Here is a 13,269-nt window from a genome sequence, read left to right as displayed (position 1 = left end):
AAATCGTCCTACTGTGCAGATTTTCTGTCAAGATTAAAATCTGCAGGACAGGTGCCCATTCGTCTGTTTTGGGCTGTGCTGCATAGTACAGGTCGATTTTGTACAGGTTTACCTCTTACAGACAGCATTTACATCTAGTAGTACAGTCATTGGCCATGGCTGACAACAATGATGTGTTCCGCATGTTGGCTGCTGAGGATAAGTTGGATGGCACCAACTATCCATTGTGGGCATATATGATGCGACATGTATTGGTAGCAAAGGGGTTATGGAACATTGTGCAGGGTATTGATGCACGTCCTATTGTGGCTGGGAATGCTGCAAACACATCAGAAACAGGTACTGTTGATGATGGTGCAGGCACAAGTGCTGTAGCAGCTGTTCGAGAACCACCACTTTCAGCAGAGCAGATTCGTTGGGATGGTAGAGATGCGCAGGCTCATGCCTTGATTGCGCTGTCTGTCAAACGTACCATTATCCCACATATTCGCTCCTGCAGGACTTCTAAGGATGCTTGGGATGTACTTGCCACATTGTATCAGGCAAGAAATGAGGCTCGTGTTGCTTATCTCCGAAAACAGTTGGAGAGTGAGCATATGAACGAAGGTGATTCTATGGATAGCTTTTTGACAAAGATCAAGGATTTCAAAGAGCAGCTCATTTCTGCAGATGAAATCCTGTCAGACAGTTCACTTGTGCAGACTGTTTTGAATGGTCTACCAGATTCTTATCAGGGTTTTGCTTCCACTCTTCGCTTGATGATGAAAGGCAATCCCAATGCCTTATCATTTGAGGAGTTAGTTTCTGTTTTGCTGCAAGAAGACCAGTCAAGGCAAAACAGGAATATTATGCGTGTCGCAGATCAAGCTTTCGTTGCTAGTCAGAGAAGCGGGAAAGGTAAAGCTGGCTTTTCTTCTAGTAAGCAGAAATCTGCAAATGCTGCGCAACCAAAGAAGGAAGACAAAGATGAGAAGAAGGGTGACAAACAGAAGACATTTTGCAAGTACTGTAAGGGAAATGATCATGTCATCAAAGCGTGTCCTAAGCTGGCTGCGAAAGAGGCTAAGAAGAAAGAGGCTGGTATGGCTGTTGCAGATGCCTCTCCTTCTAACAATGAATCTGCTAATGTTGTGCTAGATACAGAATGGGCATTCAATGCGCAGTGCAGTTATGACCCATCTTTGCATGACACATGTATGTCTGCAGTAGATTCAGATGTATGGTACTTTGACAGTGGTGCCACTAAGCATATCACCTCGCAGCGCAGTTTATTCACTTTCCTTGAGTCTGCTCCCACAGGGAATACTGTCACTTGTGCCAATAACTCCTCTTATCCCGTTGAAGGAGTTGGACAGATTGTGCTGAATGTTGCAAATGGCAACACCTTTACACTTTTTGATGCATTGTATGTGCCAGGGATCAAAAAGAATCTGCTGTCGGTCTCCGCATTTGCCAAAACAGGTTTGGTTGTAAAATTTGTGGATGACAGATGTACTGTTCATGATCTCTCTTGTGGTGACATCATTGTAGCATCTGGTTCACTATGTCGAGGGCTGTATAAGCTCAATATGGATGGCAAATGTGTAGAGGATTCAGCATGTGCTATTATGGATACGCAGGCTATTTCAAATGCAAAACTGTGGCATGCACATTTTGGTCATCTGAATTTTGCAAGTTTGCTGCGCCTGCAGAAATCTGAAATGGTGTCTTCTTTGCCTAAGCTTGAGGCACCTGTCAAGCATGTTTGTGAGGGCTGCATATTGGGTAAAATGCAGCGTGCTTCCTTTCCCAAAGATGGATCAGTGAGAGCTGAACGCAGATTGCAGCTTGTTCACAGTGATGTTTGTGGTCCCATGCAAACTCCATCATTTGGAAACTACCTTTACTTCGTGACTTTCATTGATGATTTTACCAGGCATGCATGGGTATATCCTTTGAAGGCAAAGTCCGAAGTGTTTTTGTGCTTCAAACAGTTTTTGGTTATGGCTGAAAATGTGTCAGAAAGTAAGATGGGCACCCTCCGTTCAGATCGAGGGGGGGAGTATATGTCTTCAGAATTTAATGCATTTCTGGCTGAGCGTGGGATAAAACACCAATGTACAGTGCCGTATACACCACAGCAAAATGGTGTGGCTGAGAGAAAAAACAGGTCTCTCATGGAAATGGCAAGATGTATGGTTAAGAGTCAAAGTCTACCACATGGTTTTTGGCTTGAGGCTGTCATGTGTGCCACTTATGTACTAAACAGGTGTCCCACCAAAGCATTACAGGTTGTCACTCCATATGAGGCTTGGCATAGCCGCAAGCCATCTGTTGGCCATTTACGTGTTTTTGGTTGCCTGGCATATGCATTAGTGCCTGTGCAACATCGCAGAAAATTGGATGACAAAGCTGTCAAATGTATTTTTGTTGGATATAGTGCTGAGAGCAAAGGCTATCGTTTGTATCATCCACAGACAAAGCGCATTTTGGTTAGCCGTGATGTTGTATTTGTGGAAGATGCAGTTCAGCCCTTGGTTTCATGTACTAAGGAGACAGATATCAGCTCACGTGATGTCTATGATACATTGTTGCCTCTTTTCAGTGGTGCACAGTCAAGTGCAATACCTCATGAGGCAGTTTTTCAGCCTATGCAGGTTTTAAATGATGGCACAGATCAGCCTATATCTGATGCAGATGTGCATGATGCACTTGAGGATGAGAGACAAGAGATTGAGGGCTCTAGGAACATGCCTAGATGGCTGGTGCAGACTTTGTGTGACAGCAAGTTGGATGCCCCTTTGTCTAGTCGCACTCGTTCTGGCTCTCATGGTGCCTCTTATGCGTCAGATTGTTATGCATTGGCTGTTTCTAGTATGTGCGATGAAAGTGAGCCTGTTTCATTTGATGAGGCACAAAGTTCAGAAAATTGGATGGCTGCTATGCAAGCAGAATACGATGCTATTATGAAGAATGGTACATGGTCTTTATGTGACTTGCCCCCTGGCAAGAAGGCCATTGGCACTAAGTGGGTATACAAATTGAAGCGTAAACCTGATGGCACAGTGGATCGCCATAAGGCTAGGCTTGTTGCAAAAGGTTATGCTCAAGAGAAGGGCATTGATTTTGATGAGACTTTTGCTCCCACATGTCGTATGACCACTGTTCGTAGCATCTGTGCATTAGCAGCTCATAATGGTTGGAATGTACATCAGCTGGACATAAAGACTGCGTTCTTAAATGGAGATTTGCATGAGGAGGTGTATGTATCGCAGCCTCGTGGTTTTGTTCAAAGAGGGCAGGAAAACAAAGTGTGCAGGTTAAAAAAGGCTTTATATGGTTTAAAGCAAGCTCCACGAGCTTGGTATGAAAAAATACATGCATATTTGACTGCACATGGGTTTCAGAATAGTCCAACAGAAAGCACTTTGTATGTTAAACGTGTGGATGGTGTACATCTAATCATTGCTCTCTATGTCGATGACATGCTGCTCACAGGACCAAATGAGAGTCATATTGCTGATTTTAAGGCTGATTTGAATGCCTCTTTTGAGATGTCAGATTTGGGGCATTTGCATCATTATTTGGGGGTGCAATTTAAGCAGTGTGATGGAGGTATTGCTTTGTGTCAGACAAAGTATATTGAAACATTGTTGCGGAGATTTGGCCTTGAAGACTGCAAGCCTATTGCTACTCCAATGGAGACAGGTTTGAAGTTGAGTCTTCATGATGCTGGAGATCACTTTGATGTCACACTCTATCAGACAGCTGTTGGTTGCCTCATTTATGTATGCATTACGAGGCCAGACATTCAGTTTGCAGTCTCACAGGTGAGCAGATTTATGCATAGCCCAGGCATTAAGCATTGGCAGGCAGTGAAGCGTATCTTTCGCTATTTGAGTGGTACTCGGCATCTTGGGTTGTTTTATCCCAAGGGGGGATCATTGCCGCCAGATTTACATGCTTTTTCAGATTCTGACTGGGCTGGTTGTTATGACACACGCGTGTCCACGAGTGGTTTTTGCTTCATGCTTGGAAGCTCATGCATATCATGGTTGAGCAAGAAGCAGCCTACTGTGGCCACTTCTAGTTGTGAAGCTGAGTGCAGGGCAGCTTTCACAGCTACGGTTGAGTGTGTGTGGCTCAGACGCCTTATGGCTGATTTGGGTGTTGGGCAGCCATCTGCCACCACCATCTTCACTGACAGTCAGAGCGCATTGGCAGTTGCGCGGAACCCAGTGTTCCATGCTCGTACGAAGCACATTGAGGTGCACTACCATTATGTCAGGGAGAGACTCTCTGCAGGAGAGATCAGTTTGGCTTATGTGCCAACACAGGATAACCTTGCAGACCTTTTCACAAAGGCTCTGCCTCGTGAGAAGTTCGAAGCTTTTCGCAAAGCTTTGGGCTTACTCCCTTTTGTGGATTCGTCCACATAGCTAGGCACTTCCCTATACATGAGTGCTAGCCCTTGTTCACCGCATCACTCCAGGGGGGATTTGTTACCATATTATAGTAGTGATGTGTGTGAACACACTTAGGACCGCCGGGGCACTTTTTCCCTCACTAGGAGTTTTTTTCCCCCGTGCATTGTATATACGCCCATTATCTTCTAGGGCTTGTTATCTTTCATTTTTGGCACTCATAATACACTACTGTGTTGTGCTCAAGCTTCCTCATCTTCTTGAAGTTGTGTGTGCATTCCTGCAACCCTAATTCCAACAGAACTTAAGCGTGTTTATATGCGTTGGACAAAAAAACTTTCAAAATACTAGGTTTTCTTCAAGCTATATTTGAGTTATTTTTTAAAAAGGCCACTTTTTCCAATCAACATCTTTGAATTCCATGTTGTACTTGAAGTTACATAGTTACTTATGTCAGAAGTATTCTCATACTCAAGCAAACAGACACTTGAATTTGGACCCCTACATGATTAATATCCAAGTCATCAAGGGAGACTAGTGCAGCCATGTTTGTCCTTAAAGAGTAGTTTTTAGTTATACTGGCTTTACCTTCTCTTAGGCTTGTCTATTCACCTTTTCCTCTTTCTTTTTCTATGGATCTTGGGAATAATTTCTCGCGTCAAGAGTCTATAGTAGTTTTTAAGTTTAATCCCACTGATATACCCATTAGCCTCCACACCATCAAGTGCTTCAATTGAGAGACCCTTGTGGGATGATCCTTGTGATCCTAAATAGTCCCATACCCCAAAGTTCCAACCTTTTTCTTTTCTTGCTTTCCGTTCCAAATAGAAGTACTAGGTTTCCTTATTTAAGTTCATTATCTATAACTTTTTGATCAAACCATTGTTTCTTTCAAACTTTTCTACCATTGACAAACCATGCATGGCCAATAGTCCAGTTTCTTCCAATTCCTCAAGGTCAATCAATCACTTAGCCATTGTATTCTTATTTATTCTCTCACTACTTGTGATCCTCAAGCTTGGTACTATACACTTCATAGGCATTACGACATCAACTCCAAACTCCATAGGTCAACTAGAAAGGTGTATCCACTTTCTAAGATGTTTAATAAGCCCAAAGTGCAACTTAAGCTTCTGCTCCCAATTAGTTTGGTTGGCCTAAATTTTTTGGTTAAAATGCCACATAAGTTTTGTTGGAGCTCTTTGCCTCGCCATTAGTCTGTGGGTAGAATGACAAAAACCATGTACTATCATGAAGTCCTTCATGAGTTAGTGAATCACCTTATTGATAAATTGAGACTCTTGGTCACTCACAAGCTCCAATGGGCACCTAACCCTACAAATAACTTGCTCATATAAGAATTTTAAAATAGTACAAGCATCATCTTTCATGGTAGCCCTACCTGCATTTGTGGCTACTATGATGTAACGGCCTCATGCAATTCTAGAGTGTGCATCCTGCAGAACATGTATGACTTCATTCTCTTGGACACACCTCCACAAAATATCATCTTTACCAAGCTTATATAGTTTTCCCACTATGTGCAACATTGACATCCAACGGTATGACACCGCAAGTGTGATTTCATACTCTGCTAATCAAGGGGATTTAATCAAGGAACCACTAATAGTAAGGCAATTCATACAAGAAAACATTCCTAGTCACTTAGATTGCCTACCACTAGGGCTTGATCACATGGTTTATCACCATCTTCTCCTTTCCTCTATTGTGTGAGTGAGCAATTAGTGTAAAGCACTCTCAAACACTTGGCAACGTATGAGACAACTAACTCGCCCTCTTCTTGGGACAACCAATCTCACTGTGAACATACTTCTCAAAGGCTCAACGTTCACATGCAAAAATTGTACATAGGACTTTAAAATCAGCTCATGTGGTGTTGCAACAAGATTCTTGACAAACCACTAAATTATCACTTGTCGTATCTTTTATGTGCATCCCGACATGGGAAAGCTTTGATTTGTCTGCAAAGTTCATCACAAAATGCAATTTCAAATTGTCTTATGAAAGAGAGAGCTTTATTTGGATAAACTTCACGTCTATCCACCAGTGTTGAACTCTTAAAGCCGCTTCTTATAGCAAGAATGTTCATGCTTCATTTTCTCATCTTTAGGGCGATGAGGAGGTTCAAGGCTTCTCCTCCCACAATCTCACGCGCCACTGTCAAATCTTCTTAGTAGTCCCAATAACAATGCCGGTGGTGAGTAGATGCATGCTATTCTTTGCAACAAACTATGAAATTCAAGGCTGCAGCTGGAGCAGTCCCAAGGACCTTGACATTGAAGATGGTGATCAAGGAACGGCTATTCAGATAGCAGCACTCGCAAGCCACACAGGTCGCAACAGGGCTATACAGCAGCGGGTTGATTGCGTACAGAGCAACGGATCGATTCCGTTCTCTTTGATGGCGCAAATAGTGTATGCAGGCAAGGAGAAGCTGGCCTGCTTTGGCTGCCCTGATACAGACCGTACAGAAGCTGGCGATGAAGGGACTTGCCCTTGTATAGGCCGAGCACAAGGTATCCCGCCACAGGAAAAAGTGGAGCTGCTGGCCGTAAAGGATGGGAAGAGAAGCATGGCAAGAATAGCACTCTTGAGCAGGTCAAGTGGTGGCCAGTGTGACGAGCGCCCAATTTATTGAAGTGTCCGCCAAACTTCGTCAAGATTTTCACATTAAAAAGAATAAAAGGTTCATGTTTACACTTCCCATCTACAAAAGCCATAAGAGACCACCTGTTGGTCCCAAACAGGGCGATGCACACACATATATGGGATTCCCAAGCAACCCCTAGGCCCCATGGACATTTCACAGGCAATAAAATCCAAGCAATGTCCACATCAAAAAAAGTTCCACATGCTCAAATCATTTCCCAGGTAGTAAGCAAACACGACATGTACACATGCATAGTTGCCTGGGACAATCTCCTATCTTCCAAAGCTAGTTTCAAATACATTTCCACGCAAACAGTCAAACCGATGAACACTCCTAGGCATGTGCCTCCCTGTAATAGGTGTTAGTATACACTCAATGCCTGCCTCTCGGAATGTATCTCATGTCTATACTCCATTCATTGTACTTTTCTTAAAAATTTTTAAATTCTCTATCTATTGCATTGTCCATTGCAGTTTGTTTTACTATCTATCTTTCCGTTGTGCTATATTTTGATATGGTGTCAGAGCTTAGGTACTCTTAGCAGAAATGTGCATAAATTCTAGTCTTTCTTTACATAAAATACTAAGAGGGATAGCTTCTACCTCTGTTGTTGTTGCAATCCTTCGCATTCGTCCACCAGCCTTCACAGAAGTTAAGCTTGATGGGATAAACTACTCTCTGAAAATTAAAAAATCAATGCCATTCTAGACTCTTATGAGCTTCTAGAAACTGTTCAGGGAACGAATGCAGAACCCCAATAACAATAGAAACATACTTCCACTAGATTGCTACACTTGTTCGAGCATGGAAGAGATGCAATGCTGATACACTTTGTGCCATCATCACCAACGTAAGTGATTGTGTTCTTACTCTGATTCAAAACACAACATCAGAGGCTTGGACCACACTGAGGAATTAGTAGGAGACCCAGAATCAGACCAAGATTTAGAACCTGGAGAATTAGCTTACCGCTGAGAAGTTTGTTAAACGAGAAGTTGCTAAAGTATTTATCACACAGATCAAAAATCTGTGGGATCAATGGCGGCCATGAGGATTACAAATATCAATGAAGAACTACATCCAAATTCCCCCATAGAAGGATGATGGCTTGGTTACATCATTAAACACTTAGGTTAGAGTTCTACCTCTATCATTTGAAGAATTTAGTTGCTTAAGGAGGATATGCGGTTGAAGAACCGTGATGGCGGTGATACTGCATTTTTGGCCAATGCTTAAGGCAAAGGCACATCATCTTCTGATGACAAGAAGAAGAATCCAAAGAAGAACAAGTTTCAAGGGAGTTGTTATTACTATGACAAAAAAGGTCATGATGTTAAAGACTGTAGAAAGAAGCAAGCTGAGGAGAAGAATGGCACCTTGAAGTCTTCATGGAAGGGAAAGGAATCAATTAACAATGGTGAGACCAAGCTTGACCTTTGGGTCACCATTGAAGAGGTATGCTCACCTAATCAGGCTTCAATTACTGATGATTCATGGATTTTGGAGTGCAACCCAATACCTAAGATGCCAAAATCTTTAGCAGGAGATGGATCACCTAGATCAAGGAGAATAAAATGAGCAGAGAAGAGCATCTCATCTCATTATCAACATGGCCTTGATGGTGGTTGAAATAATGGGAACAGTGAAGAAGCTAACCACCTTGGACGAAGCCTTAGCATATCCAAAGTGGAGAGCCATGACACAGTCTGAGTATGATAACATCATAAAGAAAAACACCTAGGCGCTAGTTGACCGACCACAAAACAGAAAGTTAATTGGTACCAATGGGTTCGGAAGCTCATTATAAGGCTGATAACTCACTTGAAAAATACAAATCTAGGTTGGTTGGATAGGGATTTTCACAAGTGAAGGGTTTCGACTTTGCTGAAAATTTTTCCCCCCCACAGCTCGCATGACAGCTATCAAGGCGGTACTTGCCTTGGCTGCTCATAAACAGTGGCTAGTTTTTCACATGGATCTCAAATTAGCATTTTTGAATGGACATCTCAAGGAGGAGGTATATGTAGCTTAGACACTAGGTTTTAAGATGCATGGATCAGAAAACAAAGCTTGCAGGCTAAAGAAGGCATTATATGGATTGAAATAGGCCTCAAGGGCATGGTATCACACGATAGACCAATTGTTCAAAAAGATTGAGTTTACTAGAAGTGCTTGTGATGAATTAAACATCATAGGTGATAATGAAGAAATGATCCAGCAAACAATGGATATATTGAGCCGTGAGTTAGAGATGACAGACTTGGGTCATGCATTTTTGTTTGGGGATTGAGGTCTCGCTCGCATGAGTCCGCAATGATCTTCATATCACACTAGAAGTATGCTTGGAAGATTCTCATAGCATTTGGGATGACTGATTGCAAACCTAACATGTGTCAATACCTATGGAAGTGAATGTGAAGCTTTCTCTCAGTTTATGTTTCAAGCAAGTTTTCCAACAAGCCACGGGAGAGTCATTGAAAGCAAGGGATGAGAGTACCTAGGTACATCAGAGGTACTCTTGAGTACATTACTTATAGTGCAGGTAATACCCTAAGCCTTGCAATGTGACAACCAAAGTTGCATGGCTTTTGTGCCAAGAATCTTGTGTTTCATACTGGAACATAGCACATTGAGATTCAATATCATTATGTGTGAAAGCTGATTGAGGATGAGATAATGAAGGTGTAGTATTGTTCTACGGACCAAAACTGCACAAACATCTTTACCAAGGCTCTTGGGAAGGATCAACTCACTAGGCATCTTCATCGACTTGGCCTCGGGCCAAGAACATAATCTCTTTGGAGGAGGGGTGTTAGTATACACACACTCAATGCTCGCCTCTCAACATGTATCTCACATCTATGTTTCATGCACATTTGTAAAGGCCCTCCCATTATGAGGAGACACCATTGGTGCATAGGTCTGTGGGGGTGGGAACCACGTGTCGATGGGGTCGTTATTGTGACCATATGAAAATCTTATCTTACTCTTGCCGATGGTATAGAGAACATTCTTGGAATATTTCCTAGGATACCAAAGTTCATTATTAGTGGGCAGTGGTGGACGATTGGCCGTATTCTTGATATGAAGGCGATAACGGCATTCATACCACGTAAGCGTCCATGTTGTATACACTACAAGAGGTTGAGGACATACCGACGCCAAAATACCGACGCAAATGTCGAACGTCGGTATGTCCGTCGTCATGTTGGAGGAGACAAGTATGGCGGGGTTTTTTTAAATTTTCATTTCCCGTCGCGTATACCGACGCCTATACCGATGCCGATACCGACGCCGATACCGACGCATATTCCGTAGCATATACCGACGAATATTCCGACACATATTCCGTCGCTTATACCGGCGCTCGTAAGTTTTTCACAGCCGAGAGCCTATTTTCTGGTTTTTCTCAGAAGATGCGCAAGTAATCAAGCGAAAGAGGTGCTTTCTCTCCCTCTCTCTCCTCTTTTTCCCTCTCTCCTCTTTTCTCCTTCATTCTTCTTTTCTCCTCTTCTCCTTCTCCTAACATGTTATTGCAATTGCTTTTAGTTTTTAATTGAAAAATTAAGATTTTTAGGGTTTTGTGTTTTTTTGGCTCTCTATGCATGTTGAGATCTAGAGCTCTCTATGTATGCATAGATCTCCTAATGCATGCATAGAGATTTTAGGGTTTTGTATTAGTTCTTTTTCTTGTGTTTAATTTACTAATTAGTTTGTTTAATATTTTGTTTTGCAGCTCTTTCACCTCACCAATCTTTCACCAATCCTCGAGCTCTCCTTCAGCTTTGCAAAAAAGAGGTAGATCCTCTTTTGATTTTTCTTGTTTATGCTATTTTATATGAATTTTTGCATCCTTGTTTTATGGTTTAGGGTTAGTTTTGGGTTCTTGTAAGCTTACAACACATAGGATTAATTTAATATCTATGCATAAAACCTATAATAAGCTTGCAATCTCTATTATCCATGTACGTAAAACAAGATCATGTTTATTACACCATTGGGTGATGGGATTAAGGGTTAGCATAGTGCATAAGGCATATAGCATAGAGCTTATGCATAGAGCTTATGCATAAGTCTTGCATAGAGCGTATGCAAGAGACTTATGCATAGAGCGTATGCATAAGACTTATGCATAGAGTTTATGCATATGGCTTATGCATAGAGCGTACGCATAAGACTTATGCATATGGCTTATGCATAGAGCTTATGCATAAGGCTTATGCATAGAGCGTGTGCATAAGGCTTATGCATAGAGCGTAATTGCATAAAGCGTGTGCATGAGGCTTATGTGAAAGGGATTAAGGGTTAGCATAATAGTGCATAAGGCATATAGCATAGAGCTTATGCATAGAGCTTATGCATAAGTCTTGCATAGAGCGTATGCATAAGACTTATGCATAGAGCGTATGCATAAGACTTATGCATATGACTTATGCATATGGCTTATGCATAGAGCGTACGCAGGTAGACTTATGCATATGGCTTATGCATAGAGCTTATGCATAAGGCTTATGCATAGAGCGTGTGCATAAGGCTTATGCATAGAGCGTAATTGCATAGAGCGTGTGCATAAGGCTTATGTGAAAGGGATTAAGGGTTAGCATAATAGTGCATAAGGCATATAGCATAGAGCTTATGCATAGAGCTTATGCATAAGTCTTGCATAGAGCGTATGCATAAGACTTATGCATAGAGCGTATGCATAAGGCTTATGCATATGACTTATGCATATGGCTTATGCATAGAGCGTACGCAGGTAGACTTATGCATATGGCTTATATGAAAGGGATTGTTAAAATGCAATTGCAAATGCCTTGATTATGGTTAACAAATGCTTATGCAAATGCCATGGTGAGGACATTGTGAATTGTTGGTTTGTGTTGGAGCTTTTGGATGATGGATTGAGGCATGAGTCCATGCTTTATTGCTGAGTTCTAAATTGTAAAAGGGCATGAGTCATGCTCAATACTTGTAAGCCAACAAACTTGTTCTATCATTTGATATTATCCACATCATTTTGTACCTACACTCACCATTGCAACCACTTCAAGTTTCTATAGAATCTAGCAATGTGTGAGGGTACCTTGGCATTGGTTGGAGAGGCCAAGGGGAGAATGGCTTGAACTCTTTGTGCCGTGATTGCTTGGTAAAGCGGTACGAAGGGGGATTAGGTACATCGGTGTGAAGAAATGGCCTCAACCTTCACCTTGGAGGAAAACTCAGTGAAGGGGTGAGAAGAGCTTGGCCGGGAGATCGGCAAGCTTCAACGCGCGTCCTCAACAATCCTCACCATCGACTTTGTGGATGCATTTGGGCAATGGGGCCCCTTTTCTGTCATATTGTGTGGATATTGCAAATGCATATGATCTTTCATGACATTATGGGATGCAAAGAGTATTGCGTACAAGTTTTAAGAAGTTGCATTTTCAATTGAGATTTGGTTCCAATTACAAAGGAGACTCTGGCGGAATTTACAAAACCGTAATTCAGTCCTAGGGTTTTTGGGATTAGGTTCGAGCTTATGGCTTATGCATAAGACTTGTGCATAGAGCGTGTGCATATAGCTTATGCATAAGACTTATGCATAGAGCGTGTGCATAAGACTTATGCATATGGCTTATGCATAGAGCTTATGCATAAGGCTTATGCATAAGGCTTATGCATAGAGCTTATGCATAAGTCTTGCAGCCTTATTATGCAAGCTTATACTTATAATATGCATTTAGATTATTGCATAAGGCCTTTATATATAAACAGCTATTTATGAATAGAGATAGCTTCTCTCTCCATCCTTGTGCAAATTCTATTTAATTTTGTATGGAGAGGAGATAAGCTGATTTGTGTTTAACGAGCTGCATATACATGTTATCCTGCTAGATGGAGCCTCTCAATCTTGAAGAGAGAATAGCGTGTCCATGCATGCGATGTAAGTACCAAATCTTTCGAAAACGAAGGATTTGCAACGAGCATGTTCATGACGCTGGAATATTTCCAATGGAGCGCTTGCAAAATTTACGGTTTCAATCGTACAACCAAGCAAGTGTGCAGCCGCATCTTGATAACATTGCGCCTGTGAATTCTCGTCCCCAACAAAGGATGAGGATATCGCAGGAGGGAGTGACAGATGGAGCTCAATTAACAGCACCCGAGGGAATGGAAGAAGGTCAGGAAATGGAAGAAGGTCCAATGGAAGAA

The sequence above is a fragment of the Cibotium barometz genome, chromosome 34 (genome assembly GCF_041138505.1).
Source record: "Cibotium barometz isolate CiBa-2024 chromosome 34, ASM4113850v1, whole genome shotgun sequence".
Lineage (NCBI taxonomy): Eukaryota > Viridiplantae > Streptophyta > Polypodiopsida > Cyatheales > Cibotiaceae > Cibotium > Cibotium barometz.
This window is presented reverse-complemented; position numbering follows the sequence as displayed.